Raw genomic sequence first — 14,700 nt, forward strand, 5'->3', positions numbered from 1 at the left:
TGACACCATATCAATAGCAGTGAACAGACTGCATACTTTATACTATAACCATACTTCACATACTTTATCTTCTATTCTGTTTACACATTTCTTTCACTCCTAACTCCCAATATCCTTTGTTATACCATACATTCATATAACTTTATATTCTTGTATTTTCCTTTTTGTAATTTTTTGTGTCCAATTATAAAAGCATTTTGTTGCAAGTGTCTAACATGGGGAGGCAGCCGTTGTATAAATATAGATGTTTTAATGATCACAAGAAAAATGAAACCAAAAAAATAAGAATTACTCTGAGTGATAAGACTAAAACACAATGAGCGATAATGGGTTTGTGCATGCAGCGGCAGCTAAAGACATATTGTACATAGGGTCAAAGACCAGCAAAGATCAATAACTACACAGGACCTTAAATGTACACGTTAACAAGGGAGACAACAAGACACAGGTATAACACATGGGAGCGGTGTGGCAACAAAGACACACACACGTGACGTCAAACACAGCGAGGAGCCTAGGAGGAGGGGGCCATGCCATGACAGTGTATATTTATATATGTGACATCTGCTATAATCTTTGACTTGGCATCCAGTCAGGAGAGTGGAGGGGAGCAAGGTGACTCCCATGATGCTGTGTGCCTGTCACGTCTACAGACCGGAGCATTCCCCGTTTCCCAGGCAACCTAGTAACTTCCGGGGTTTTGTCATTCTCTATGGTTCCCTGTCTCCTCCCCTTTGTCTCCAACTGTTTCTAATTTATCCCTGATTATAGTCTTATAAAAAAAAAAACGTTCCTACGTATCTTGTTTGACAGTTATTGTTTCTCGTCGCTTATGGTTAGCTTTCGTTTCTCCTTGTGCCTTCGTTGATATATGTTTGATAATATGTCTCTCTTGGTTGTTGGTTAGTTCTCGTCGGTCTTTGTTTCGCTTTGTTTTGGTTAGAGTGTGTTTGTCTTTCATTGTGTTTGTGATAAGAACCTGTGTTACACCTAGCTCCTTGCTCCTGTTTTGTTTGTTTACATCTCATTTGTGCTCTCCCTCTGTGTTTGCCGTCTACGCTGCCTTTCCCGTAAATGCTTACCCGGTATTGCTGTCTGTCTTTGATTTTGTTGAGTATTTGTTTGTTTATTAAAACTAAGTGTTTCTTTATCCTATTTGTCACGATCGTTTTGGTTTTACTTGTTAGTTCCATTTCACGTAACACGCAAGGTGTTGGCACTTCACACGTGTGTTCCTGTTGTTTTTCTATCCTTTATATTTCATTTTGTTAAAATCATGCTATATGGAGCTGTCTTTAATCATATTAGCTTTTCAAAGCTTCAAATGTGAAGTTTTACATTCATTTTTGTAGACATTTGTTAATCCCAGTTATCTCACTCTTTCTTGCATTATGCACTGGCTCACCGTAACACTGTATGTGACATTTTCTCTTTCGAAAGCTTGCCTGAACATTGGCATATTTTGACAGTTTTCAGTCTGTTCTGCCTTGCTTTCCTTTATGCAGTTTTCCATGCTTGGTTAAATATGTGGGTTCAGAGCTGGAATAAATACTAACATACCCATTAAAGATGCTCCTACATGCTGCAGTGTGTCTTTCCATTTTTTATTTTTGTTTATTTATTTTTTTTGGCAACTAATAAGTTAAAAACAATTTGCAGACACTTCAATACTGAACAAAGCAGAATATCCCGATACATTTTTTGATAGTTTACATCAGTGTCCAGGATACATTCCAAGAACAGATCTTAAGCTTTACAGCATTTGGCAGGTGCTCTTATTCAAAGCAAATTACATTTTAAAGCAAATTCTAGCTGGTTATTCATTAATAGGTCTTTGTTATTGCTGTACATCAAAAAAGCTGTAATACCAATAATATACAAGAATCTTTCTAAAAGAGCAAGAATTTGCCTCTCAAAAACAAGACATGCCTCTCTTGTCTGCATCAAAATTTCTGTTTGTCTTAAAAGTCAAATCCTAAAACGTTAGCCGGTTACTTGTGCACAACCAGAATTTTTGATGCACTTTGTTCCTCACTGCACTAGTGCTCTGCACATGTAAAAATAAAGACCCAGAACATGCAAAGATGTCATCAAAATATAGAATAGTTGTTTTGAGGAATCTAAAATCTATGATTGTCAATATTTGTTTATCACAGCATAATCACAGCTGCTAGCTAGTGTACCTAGTTAAGAGTGCATTTTTACCAATATCTACCTAAAGTAAGCTACTTTGAGTGGTTAACTACCTAACCTAGCTATTTCCTTTACTTAGCTATTTTGTCCTGACTTGTTTGAATCAAAACGAAATGAAAATCTATCCTGATTGTTTGCTGAATCAATTCTTGATGATTCAGGGTAGCTAGCTAACCTAGTGAATTTAGCCACCTGGTCAAAGTGTAAAAGCCATGATTATTAAGGTTGTCTGCCAGATTTAATTAAAAAAAAGAAAGAAACAAGTTCACATGAAATGGGACTTAATGAAGACATTGCTTTAGCCAAAGAAATCTAATCATTTCCAGTGTACCATTACAGGAGGAGAAAAACACCAAAATCTAGGTTGAAGTTTACGGTAGCATGTTAACTAATCATCGGCATGTGAGTGACTATAACAGCTGATACCTGCCTGTAAAGTGTCCTTGAGTCTGAGAAAGGTGCTATATAAATGTTAATAATAATAATAATAATAATAATAATAATAATAATAATAATAATAATAGCTAGCAAGATTAAACAAAAAGCATCAGGGAGATGAGGAAGAAAATATGTTACTTGCAGGTTTGTCAGCATGAGGAGATTTACATGTGGGTTCTTATAATGCACCACATAAAAAAGTGAACAGAGCTCGAATGATGTGATATTGTTAAGGGACTGAGGGGGCAAAACATTCAATTAATATTACAAATACAAGAAATTTTATACACATTTACCATGTATATGTGAATGGTTTATACATTGAAAAAATGCATCAAAAACAAATAAGATGAACAGTTGCATAGCTGGATAGGCCTAATATATTAATGGACAGAACACCGGAGCTTTTTGCCGAAGCAACGTCTGCGCTTGAGAGGAAATAAGATATTTTAACTTACACTAACTATCAATCAAAAGGTCCAGTAATACACAGTCCAGAAGTACATTTTAGTAATGGTAAAACGAGACAGCCGTGTTTATGTCGTCACACCTGCTGTTTGTGACGTCACAGAAGCAGATATATAAAAAGGCTTAACTGGCGTCATGGTTACCATTTTGACAGATTGCGCAAACTGGACAAACCAAACTACGAACTACAAGGATATTCAACAATTGTTATTTCACATTTTCCTGTGGATAAATTGGATTATTGTCAGTTATAGATTTCTCCGATATCAAAGGTAGGCCTAACTATCCTCTTTAAGGCAAACTGGGAAACGTCTATATGAAAAGAATGCATAAAGGAAATAATTTCCATGTGTTATTTAGATTGAGACGTCGTGTGTTTATATACAAAGCGTATTATTTCTCTTGAAAAGTGCTGTGTTTTGGATTCGTTTCTGATGTCCCTTAAATTCGCATCTCTTTTATCATCGATGGCACGTACGTTCACTTATATCAGCGCTTGGTCTAAAAGGAAGAATGTACACATTTATGGCGTTTGTATACTTGTCGGCGTCAAAAAGTATCAGTAATGTAGTTTAAGATATATTTGTTAAACAACTTTTGTATTTTGATTAAAATTCATTTTCGTTTCACGAAATATCAGTTGCGCTGCGTTTTGACATTGTGTGAAATTATAGGAGTTTTCAGATTAGAATCATGAACGTTTTCAGATTCTGTCATTAGAAACACGATGACTAAAACATGTGTGTTACTTAAATGAATTAATAAATGAAGGAAAGATTGCTTGTAGATGAAACATTAACATCTTTACTTTCAAAAAGTGTTGGGGATAAAAATAGCCATTTAGGAATGTTATAATCTGATTTTCAACCGTAGTGATATGTAGCATCCTCATCATAATTTACGCATATGCCCATGAACAAATTAAAATTGTTACTTTTGTGCTGATCATCTTAATAGAATATTGAATAGATTAAGAAAAGTGTCACGGCCCGCGTCCTGCAGGGCAAGGAGCAGGACTCACAGACCTCTCTCGTCCCAGAAAAACATTTATTAGACACAAAAGATTAGTAATCAACGGTAACTGCACTCATATGTAACAAACCATTGCAGCGTGAACATAGGGACAGGCAGAAACACACATAACGAGTACAACCAGTAAACAATGAACAATAACACTAACACGAACGTGTACACATGTACGATGACCGACATCGAACGAAACACACAGTTTAGAGGTATAATTTAATATTTATTTGTAAAGTATTTAAAGATTTTATATATTTTCTGGTTTTCCACAGTGAGATCATCATGAGGGGAACAGGAAGTACAAACAAGAACTTCTTCCCTGATTTGAAGACCATCCAGGCTCCACAAAAAAGCCCTACAGAGGCAATGGCCAACCCAAAAATTTCTCCTTTTCATTTCGTTAATTCGCACAGAGGAGGAAGCAGCATCTATTTCCCAGAAATTTCTGGAGTGCCCCAGAGGAAGCAATATAAACCTCTAAACCTGAGAAAATCTGGCACGGGCACAACATTATCGGCAGTGCTGAAGGCCACGGATGTAAAAAATGGTGGAAAGTCAACAGGCAGACTCCTGGATGAAGGTCAGCGATGCAGCAAATCTCGGTTCCCTTCTCTGGTTGTAGAGCCACACACCAAGAGCAGTGCTATGAGTGTGAAGGCTGATCACACTCCACCAGCTCCATCCATCTCAAGGCTACCCGCCCTTCACCCAAAGCTGGCTGCTCTCAAACAAAAAAGCCCAAAGCCTGCTGTGACCCTGCATGTCCCCCACAAACATGTCAGGGAAGTCCCAGGAAAGGTGCAGGACAAGCACAGTGAGGTGAACTCCACATTTTACACCAGGCCAGAAGTGGGTGAGGTCCTCTACCAGGACCTGGAGAGGCTAACGTCAGCCCGTCAGTGTGCCTCCAAGGTCGAAGCTTCCCAGCACCAGTATGACCTGAGCTGCCACAAACCGCTGCTCATCAGGAGGGCGACCTTACATAAGGTAGAGAGCAGAGCTGCGCGCCCAGCTCCGCCTGCCCCCTCCCTGGTGCCACGTCGCAACCGCGTGCCCCGGCCATGCAAGACTGAGGATAAAAACAAGAGGCAGGACAAGTGCCAGGATGGCCAGGCTGCCTCTACTTCCCCTGGAGCCAAAGAAACATCTGTCGTGAAGATTTATTTCTCTCTGTTGTTAACAGGGAGAAGGAACTGTGGGCTTGACCAGCTGGGACAACAGACAGGTGAGCATAGGGGACCTCGCATCAATGGTTTAAAAAAAATGACTTCTTTTGACATTTATTTCACCATCGAATACTAGAGTATTGAGTATTGAGTCAGATTTGTTTTATTTGTCTGTTGTGTCTCAGCACCTGCTCCAGTGCATGTGAAATGAATGGACTTCACCTGCTCTGTAGATGACCACAGTCAGTTGCCTTACAGCCTTTGTAAGCAACAGAAACCTTCAGGGCCATGTTTGCACATTTGCTCTCCAACCTGAGATTGTCTGACATCCAGCATTCCTGACACTTATTACTTCCTGAGAGAGAAAAAAATAAATAAAAAAATCTTTAAATAAATGCAATTTTAAATGTATGCAGAGATGTTTTTCTGTGATATTTCTGTTTCAGTTAACTTGAGTGTGTGTAAAATTGGGTGTATGTTTGTTATCTTTCTTCACAACTGCTTCCTCTCCAACGTACACTTACTTGTGTTCTTCTTTCTACTGGACAAAAACAACACACATTACATTTACTTTGACTTAAAGCACAAAGTTACACATCTGACTCTTGGTCTCTTCTGATTCAGCAAACACCAGTTCTCTTCTGCTGGTTGATAATCAGGAAAAGAAAAACTTTATCAGATATGTAATGAGTTATGTTTTACAAAGTCACAAATGACACCAAACATAATTACCCAAAGCTGATTTTAAAGACTGCATAGACCTATAGAACATTATGTAAATGACCACATTACTTAAAATAAGTAAGTTATAGATAAATGTCTCTAAGCCCCATTAACCACATTAGTATTTTAATACTGGTTTTTGAAAAAAGAAAAAAGAAAAAAATAGTACAGTAGAAATTGCCAAATCTTGCAGATGTGAAAGTCAAAGGCTGTCACTCTTTGGTGGTAGTGGAACTGATTTGGCATTATGGGAAAATTCATAGATATAGTAATCATACGTTCTCTGTATGAGTGAGCATTTAAACCCCATTAAAAGTAGGACTTCAATATAAATATATTTAAAAAAAAAAACTGGCACAGTAGAGTTTTTTCAAATTTGATCTGATAGCCAAGTGCGTTCAATCTTTTTTTTTTTTTTTCAGTCTGATTTTTCAGCACTGGAGATATGTACAATATTGCACTACTGCTAAGTGATGTTTTAGCTGGCAGTCAAGCTGTATGATAAACCTCTGAGAAGCACTCTATAGGAAAATCATTTTGAGCAGTGCTTATTAAGCTACTTTAACATATTTTTAATAGTGTTGATGCAATATCCATTCAAAGTATACATACCAGCAATGTGTACTTTCATGCAGCAGCACATCTTCGTACACTATACACATTTTATATATATAACATCAGTATTCTGAGCTCATGGTTCAAACTTTGTGAATGTTTTGCTTTTAATCAAATACACTTCATTTTGTATTTTTGTTGTAAAAGTACGTGTCTAATCCAAAGCTCTTCAAAAAACACTGTTAGTCTGCATTTTTCTATGCTTAGAGAGATTGTTAGTTTGAAGTGAGCAACCAAATGCCGCAATATCGTGCATATAGGCGCATTCAATTTGAATCTCGGCGACTTGACCATGAAGCGCTAACGCACGGATAGCTTCACCGACGTCAACAGAGACCACTAGTTAGTTTGTGCAGTACTCATTCAGACTCTTCCTACATACTCTAAATACTTGAATAAGGAAGTACACAGTGTAACTGTACATACTCTGTTCTGTTTTTGGTGGGCTTTCTTGTGACGTTCAGCTTTCTGCTGAAACAAAAGACAATGTCAAAAAATATTACACAACAATCTTTCATCCATTCAATAACTTACCGACAAAGGAGTAAACCAAACATGTAAAATGGTTCAATACTTGTACTGACTCTGCCTCACAGTTATTATTCAACTGAACGTGAGATCAGAGTTCATACCAAGAAAGTCTTAATAAAAACACCACATACACAAAAGAAACAAAAGTCACAAACAAGGGTAATTGCTTGTTGTATATTATATGCATCATATTTCTTCAGATTTTACTTTTTTTTTTTATCAGCACTATAAAACATTAACTTTATTTTCAACTTTAGTGTCATTATATTCTATAGTCTAATGTATTATAAAAATGTTATAAAACATTTGATAAAAATAAATAGTAACACTACATGGTGCCACTGGCCACATACTTTTGTTTTGTCAACACGTGTCTTGTGTTTACACTCCTTTAACCCCATATTGTCTTTAGGTATTGTAAGGTGGGCTCAAACCCAAGTCAGCTGGGTAATGACCCCGACAGCCTACTGGCTGAGCAACCATGCTCAAACAGTGGGCTCGTGTGCAGAACAGTTAGATCGGGCAACAGGTAAACAAGACAATTAAATAACCAAAGGGGAGTTGAACCCTGGCCGTTTTGTTGCAGAGAAAGACCCGCTACACTGCGGCAGCTATAAAACTACGTGTGCGTATATCGCTCTTCAGAGGAACGGAGGACGACAAAACTAGAGGGGAAAAAAAACTAAACACCACACCGAGCATGGGAAAAGGGAGAACCAAGGACACCATGGGAAGAATGGCAGCCCAGATGCTCTGGGGGAAACCAAACTAAAACTTCCCAAACAAAGCCAGAAAACAGGGAGGAACTGTAATGGCTAAGGGGAGCCTTGGAAGGGAGACAGATTAGAGGGGGAAAACTGGAGATGGGAAGGGATGTGTAAAAACACAGACACCGTTGCAGCACAGAAGTGGGGTGTATCACAAGGGCTCACAGACCTCAATACCTGAAGGTAGCAGCTAGGAGCTTTGCTCAGAACTTTGGCAAAGACCCAGCACTGAGTGACTGGGTCACTGGGCTTATATAGGCCTAGCCCAGCTGTTGGGCGTTAAGTCTGATTAGTGGTATGACTGAGTCGAGGCCTCCCTCTGGTGGCCGGAGGGGTATCGGCCTGCACCGAGCCTTACAGATATTTATTGTTTGGTTTATGTACAGGTACAGGTTCCATGACCATACTTGATATGCAGTTGCTTGGGTATGTTGTTTTATGTATGTTCTAAGAAAATGACACAAAGAGGTAAATTACAACACTATAAGCAGGACACATAGAATATTAACAAATATATTCAACCACAAAGGCTAATTATTTACATTTATGGCATTTAGCTGATGCCTTTTGATTCTCTGTTATTTGCATGTATTATTTATTGTCACTTTGTCCATTACAGCCTTGTCCATTAGGGATGTGCTTCAGAGATGACACTGCAATTTAGTTCCGCATTAGTCCAGGACTAGATTATTATCTAGGAAAACAACACTTGGTCAACCCGCAGAGAAGCCATTCATGAATCGCAGCAAAAGACTATAGAAAGAGTCTGAGTCCCATGTTATTTAAATAACATTGAAGTATTTAGTAAGTAAATTTTAGTGTATGTCCTATTCATTAATGTAACATTCAGATGGAACTTCATGCCTATATTCCTTGAAAGCATATATGAATAAATGAGAACATTAGATCCTTTTAAATGACCCATTGACTCACTGATTAATTGACACGCAGAGATGTCAAGGCGCAGTGTACATTTACTAACAAGTTGGTACTAACGCCACGATAACGACACTGCAGGAACCTGTTCTAATGGATCTACTCGACCCATCTCTTACAAAGAGACGCCCTTCAGGTGTGTGTGCATACATGTGTGTACATATGTGTAAGAGTGCATGTGTATTTGGTGTACATCAGCCTCTCTCTCACTGTCTCTTCCTCTTTCTCTGTTTCTGTCTCTGTTTCTCTCCAGAGGAAGGCAGGCAACCACGGGCTGGTCAGGTCCTCCAACACCTGAAGCCATGCTGGCAGGCTCACCCAATCACATGGCCCATACACCAGTGAGCTCATCACGGAGGATGAATTTACAGGTCAGTGCTGATGTCATATTCAACTGTTTATAACCAGTTCATGACAAGCTATAATCATTGTTTTTTCTTACACACACACACACACACACACACACACACACACACACACACACACATTTATGGAAGTCTGTATGTATTATAGGCATGTATGTACTAAATTAGAATTGCTGTAATAAACTTTTTAAGCATATTGTCAATACATCAATTCATTTACTTAATACTCATCATATACCTCATATGCACTAAATACTTAAATTCCACCTCCAACTCCCCCGGTCCAATTGAATTTGCTTCATTGTACTTCACTGAACTGTTACTAAAGCAGTGTTAAAGTGGCATTAATGCTATACTAAAGCTATTCTAAAACTATACTATAGTTATACTAAAAAAATACTAAAACAGTAGTAAATTAGTACTGCAGTAGCATCAACATGTCCCATGTTTTCATAAAATGTTTACTTTCTGCTGCATTCTGTGTTTACTACGGACAAAGCATCATTATCACTTGTTTTAATGATGTATTGTTTGTGTGTTTAGCTCATGCCTTTGCATTGCTCTACTGGTGGCTGGGAACAGCATGGCACAGCCTGACCTCTGGAATCTCTCTGCTTGATGTTTTTCTGCTCAGCAGGTAAGTTTGTGTTTGTGCATATGAAAGTGTATATGTGTGTACATGGGTGTGTATGCGCATGTTTGTGTTTGTGAATACAACTCTGTACTCTGCATTGCTATGTTCTCCCTCTGTCTCTCCACAGACACACTGCATATGTGAGGAAGGCTATCTTCCTCTTCCTCCTCTTGCTGCTTTTCGGTGAGTCTGCATTTCTGAGTCACTACATATCAAATCATCTCATGTCCGAGCTCCTGTGTGGGGAAAAAAAAACATTTGTACTCAACACACAAAAGACACAATGACAGAAACGCACATGTAACGATGCAGTGTAAGCTGATAGGTCTGCTGGTAGCAGTTAGGAAATGACAGCAGATATATTGGTAAGAAATGTTTTGATAACTGGCATGTTAGTGACGTGTAGCTGACAGGGACTTTAGTGATGGGTGTGTTATTTTTTTTTACAGGAGCATGGGACTGGTTCTCCTTAGTCAATGATTGATTCCACACTAGCTAGTAGTGTTAATATTATTATTATTAATAATGTATTATTGGTGTTAGTGTATTTAATGTATTTATATATACTTTACATATTCACACACACACACACACACACACACACACACACACACACACACACACACACACTACTATAAGTAATATCTGCTGTAGATACACCTGAGTAGGCATGTGTGCAGTATTTGTATGATAAGTATATTTCTTATGTGTTTCATATTATACTGTAAAATATGGATATATTGATAATGAAATATTGACAAAGCATTTACTGGTGCTGTTTCTGTCCTCCAGAAAATATGTAAAGAATAATGCATTACAATGTGTGTTTTAGTGCAAGCACATGTGTGTGCGTGCGTCTGTGTGTTTGGACAAGGATTGTCCTTGGTGTGCATATGTGTGTTTGTGAAGGGATTATGTGTGAAAGATTATAGTGTGTAGTCCATGTTATAATGATATATAATATTGTAGTATGTGGTGATATATTAGAGTAGGGTGTGTTATTTGCAGGAGTCTCCCAGTAAGGTGTACTGCCTGGTGGAACTACCAGTCCTGGCATAACTGGGGTCACCCAGAGTACACCTGTCTCTATCGCTTCTGGGTCCACAGCCTACCCTGCAGCATCTGACAGGCAGAACACAGAACAAGATAATCAATCAATCAATCAATCAATCAATCAATCAATCAATCAATCCCCTTTTATTGGTTTTACCATCACATGACAAGTTCAGGTCATGACTGGGGACACTCTTTTGTACTCAAGTTGATAACATTCATTGACACTTTGGCCCTTTAAAACATCTACAGTAATACATCTGGACAAATTAATGTACTACATCCCAAATGCATCTCCAAAGAACAAGTTCATCCTTGTTTCACTGATCTTAGGCCAGTTTTGCTGTTGCTCCACTTAAGAATAAAAAAAAATTAGGGGCAAAAATTTGTACAACACTCAAAAAATAGAACATAAATGGTGCCACACTAAGCTTGTAGTCTTCCAGCTTGCATGGAAGGAGAGCCTTCCATAGAAAAGCACTTATTAACACTCCAACATCTTATCTCTCAAACCTCATAGAAAATAACCAGAATAATGCTATATTTCTTTTTAGTACAATTGCACATCTACTTAGAAATACTCTGCCCTCACACATTTCTTAAGGAAATCCTATCCGAAGTAACTGAACCTTTACTAAATTTAAGAACCTCCTCCTTGAACATTGGCTATGTTCCTAAACCATTCAAATTAGCAGTAATTAGACCACTTATCCAAAAATCTAACCTTGACCCATGTGAGCTGTCAAACTACAGGCCAATCTCAAACCTTTCATTTACTTCCAAGATCCTAGAAAAAAGCTGTAGCTCAGCAGCTAAGGTCATATCTGAATCAGAATCAGAAAAATGTAGGCTTTCAGTCAGGGTTTAGGCCTAATCATAGTACAGAGACAGCACTAATTAAAGTAGTTAATAACCTGTTGTTGGCTTTTGACCAGGATTATGTCTCTTTGCTTGTATTACTTGATCTGAGTGCAGCATTTGACACTATAGATCACATCATTTTAGTACATAGACTCAAAAATGTTGGAAATCCTGGCAGTGGATCTAGAACACACACACACACACACACACACACACACACACACACACACACACACACATACACACACACACTCACACTCACACACACACACATACACACACACACTCACACTCACACACACTCTCACACACACACACACACACACACATACACACACACACACACACTCACACTCACACTCACACACACTCTCACACACACACACACACACACATACACACACACACACACACACACACACCTTTCCGTAAAACCCCTGCCCATAAGCGTGGACTTCCAGAGGATGTTCCAGCACACAAACAACAAAACATGCCCAAACCGTCTACATCTGGAAAGAACATCTGCCCCTACATTTTCTAAACACTTTTTATGTTTGATGTCAATATTAAACACTTGGATGATAAGAGACCAACGCATTAAGCGTTGATTGGCAATAGCCATATTCTGCAAGAACACGAGCGGATTGTGATCAGTGTATATGGTGATGGGGTCCGGACGACCACCAAGGTACACCTCAAAATGTTGTAACACTAGGAGGAGCGCAAGGGCCTCCTTCTCAATAGTGCTATAGGCCAGCTGATGTTTCACAAACTTTCTAGAAAAATAACAAATAGGGTTATCTAGACCTTGTGAGTCCTCTTGCAGGAGGACAGCACCGGCTCCACTACCACTGGCATCTACCGCAAGTGTAAAAGGACGAGTAAAATCAGGGGTTACTAGAACAGGAGTGCTGAATAACAAAGCTTTCACTGAGTCAAATGCATCTTGATACGGTTGTGACCATTCAAAATGGCTGGTGTCAGAAAGCAAATTTGTGAGGGGTAAAACAACATCAGAGAAGTTCCTACAAAAGCAACGATAAAAACCTGCCATGCCCAAAAAGCGTCGGAGTTGTCTTTTCGTCTCTGGGGCAGGAAAAGACTTGATTGCTTGTACTTTGGCATCAAGAGGAGGCACACAACCACAACCCAACAGTTTCCCCAAGTAGGCAACCTCACTCTTACCAAAATCACATTTTTCAAGATTAAGCACAATGGAGGCTCCAATAGCTTCTTAAAAACAAGATCAAGCAACTGTACATGTTGTTCCCAAGTTTTGGTATACACAACCACATCATCCAAATAGACTTCACAGTTAGGCACGTCACCTAAAATCATAATCATCAAACACCGAAAGGTAGAAGGGCATTTTAAGACCAAAAGGCATTACCGTATATTGTAGGAAACAGTCAGGGGTAGCAAATGCCAAAATGTCAGATGCATGAGAGGTTAATGGAACTTGCTGATATCCCTAAAGTAAATCAAGCTTACTTACAAATCTAGCTGAACCCCATCTTATCCACACAATCCTCCATTCTAGGCATTGGGAAGGAACCAGAAACAATAACTGCATTTATTTTTCTGTAGTCAGTGCAGAAGCGACATGTGCCATCTGGTTTTAGCACCAGAAAGCATGGGGAACACCAGGCACTAACACTAGGGATAGCAAGATGATTTTCTAGCAAATACTTGGTTTCTTGATTTAGCAATGTATATTTCTGGGGATTGGTATATGGGTGTTGTCTAATGGGTGAATGAGAATCAACATCAATTTCATGCTGAAGGACAGTCGTACGAGTGGAAACGTCTGAAAATAATGTGAGGTATTTCTGAATGAGACTGCTGATGAGAGTGCTCTGGGTAAAGGCTTAGACTCCAGGGGCTCATTGTCATTGGAGTTTCCTGATTCCATTTCCAACCCCAAAAGTGGGATCCTCGTGGAGGGACTCCTTCACCTTCATTGAAGGGTACATAAAGCGATCGGAATCCACGTCTGATCGGAGACTACTGTTGTCATAATCCTCATCCATGCCATAATCCTCATAACTGTCCCGATATTCCGGTTATGTAAAACCCTGCAGATTCACCATCCTGAATTCCAGGAAGGGCAAGCAGGATTCCAGAGAGTCTGTCGGTGGATCTCCAGGCCTTCCCTAAATATCCCAGTGGAGCTCTCACCCTCTGCACTAACATGGAGCGTGCCCAGTACTATGAAGAGTTCCTTCACATGGGCTGGACTGGGACGGTTACATCACTTCTTTGCCTTTTTCCAGAGGCAGGATGCAAAGGTGAGTCATTGTATAAACACAGATGTTTAATGACCATGACAAAAATGAAACCAAAACACAAAGTACTACTCAGTGATGAGACAAAAACACAACAAGCAATAAGCAGTATGTGCACGTTGACACAGTGCATATAGGGTCAAACACCGACAAAGACCAACAACTAACCAGGACCTTAAATATACACATTAACAAGGGAGATAACCAGAGACAGGTATGACATATGGGTGGGGTGTGGCAATGAAGACACACACACGTGACGTCAAACAAACAGCGAGGAGTCTAGGAGGAGGGGGCCGTGCCATCACAGTGTATATTTATATATGTGACATCTGCTATAATCTTTGACGTGGGATCCAGTCAGGAGAGTGGAGGGGAGCAAGGTGACTCCCATGATGTTGAGCGCCACCACTCATACTTTTTTACTTTAAATTTAATGTTTAGTGTTGTTAAATGGTTGATTTGTATGTGTGTGTTAGTTTAGTCCTTTCACATTAATTTATAGAAATCCAAAATCAATATTAAATCCACAAGTCTTTTACTTTGACCTTTTATCAGATAATAAAATTGTGTTTTTTTGTTAATCACTTCAGTTACACCATAAAGAATAATCATAACACAGTACACAATAGAACTGTA

General features: G+C 39.0%; 1 long non-coding RNA gene and 1 pseudogene across 1 annotated transcript; both read right to left on the reverse strand.

The window, feature by feature from the left end:
* The window catches only part of LOC145652841 (NLR family CARD domain-containing protein 3-like), a 260,507-nt pseudogene that overhangs the window by 126,368 nt on the left and 119,439 nt on the right, over positions 1-14,700 (reverse strand).
* Positions 4,328-10,420, reverse strand: LOC145652861 (uncharacterized). Its single transcript, XR_014119132.1, has 2 exons — positions 7,056-10,420; positions 4,328-5,932 (listed from the first exon to the last, which is right to left on the reverse strand). It is a non-coding gene; the product is annotated as an uncharacterized LOC145652861 (long non-coding RNA).

Source organism: Electrophorus electricus, chromosome 21 (genome assembly GCF_041902795.1).
Source record: "Electrophorus electricus isolate QZ-2024a chromosome 21, ASM4190279v1, whole genome shotgun sequence".
Taxonomy (NCBI): domain Eukaryota; kingdom Metazoa; phylum Chordata; class Actinopteri; order Gymnotiformes; family Gymnotidae; genus Electrophorus; species Electrophorus electricus.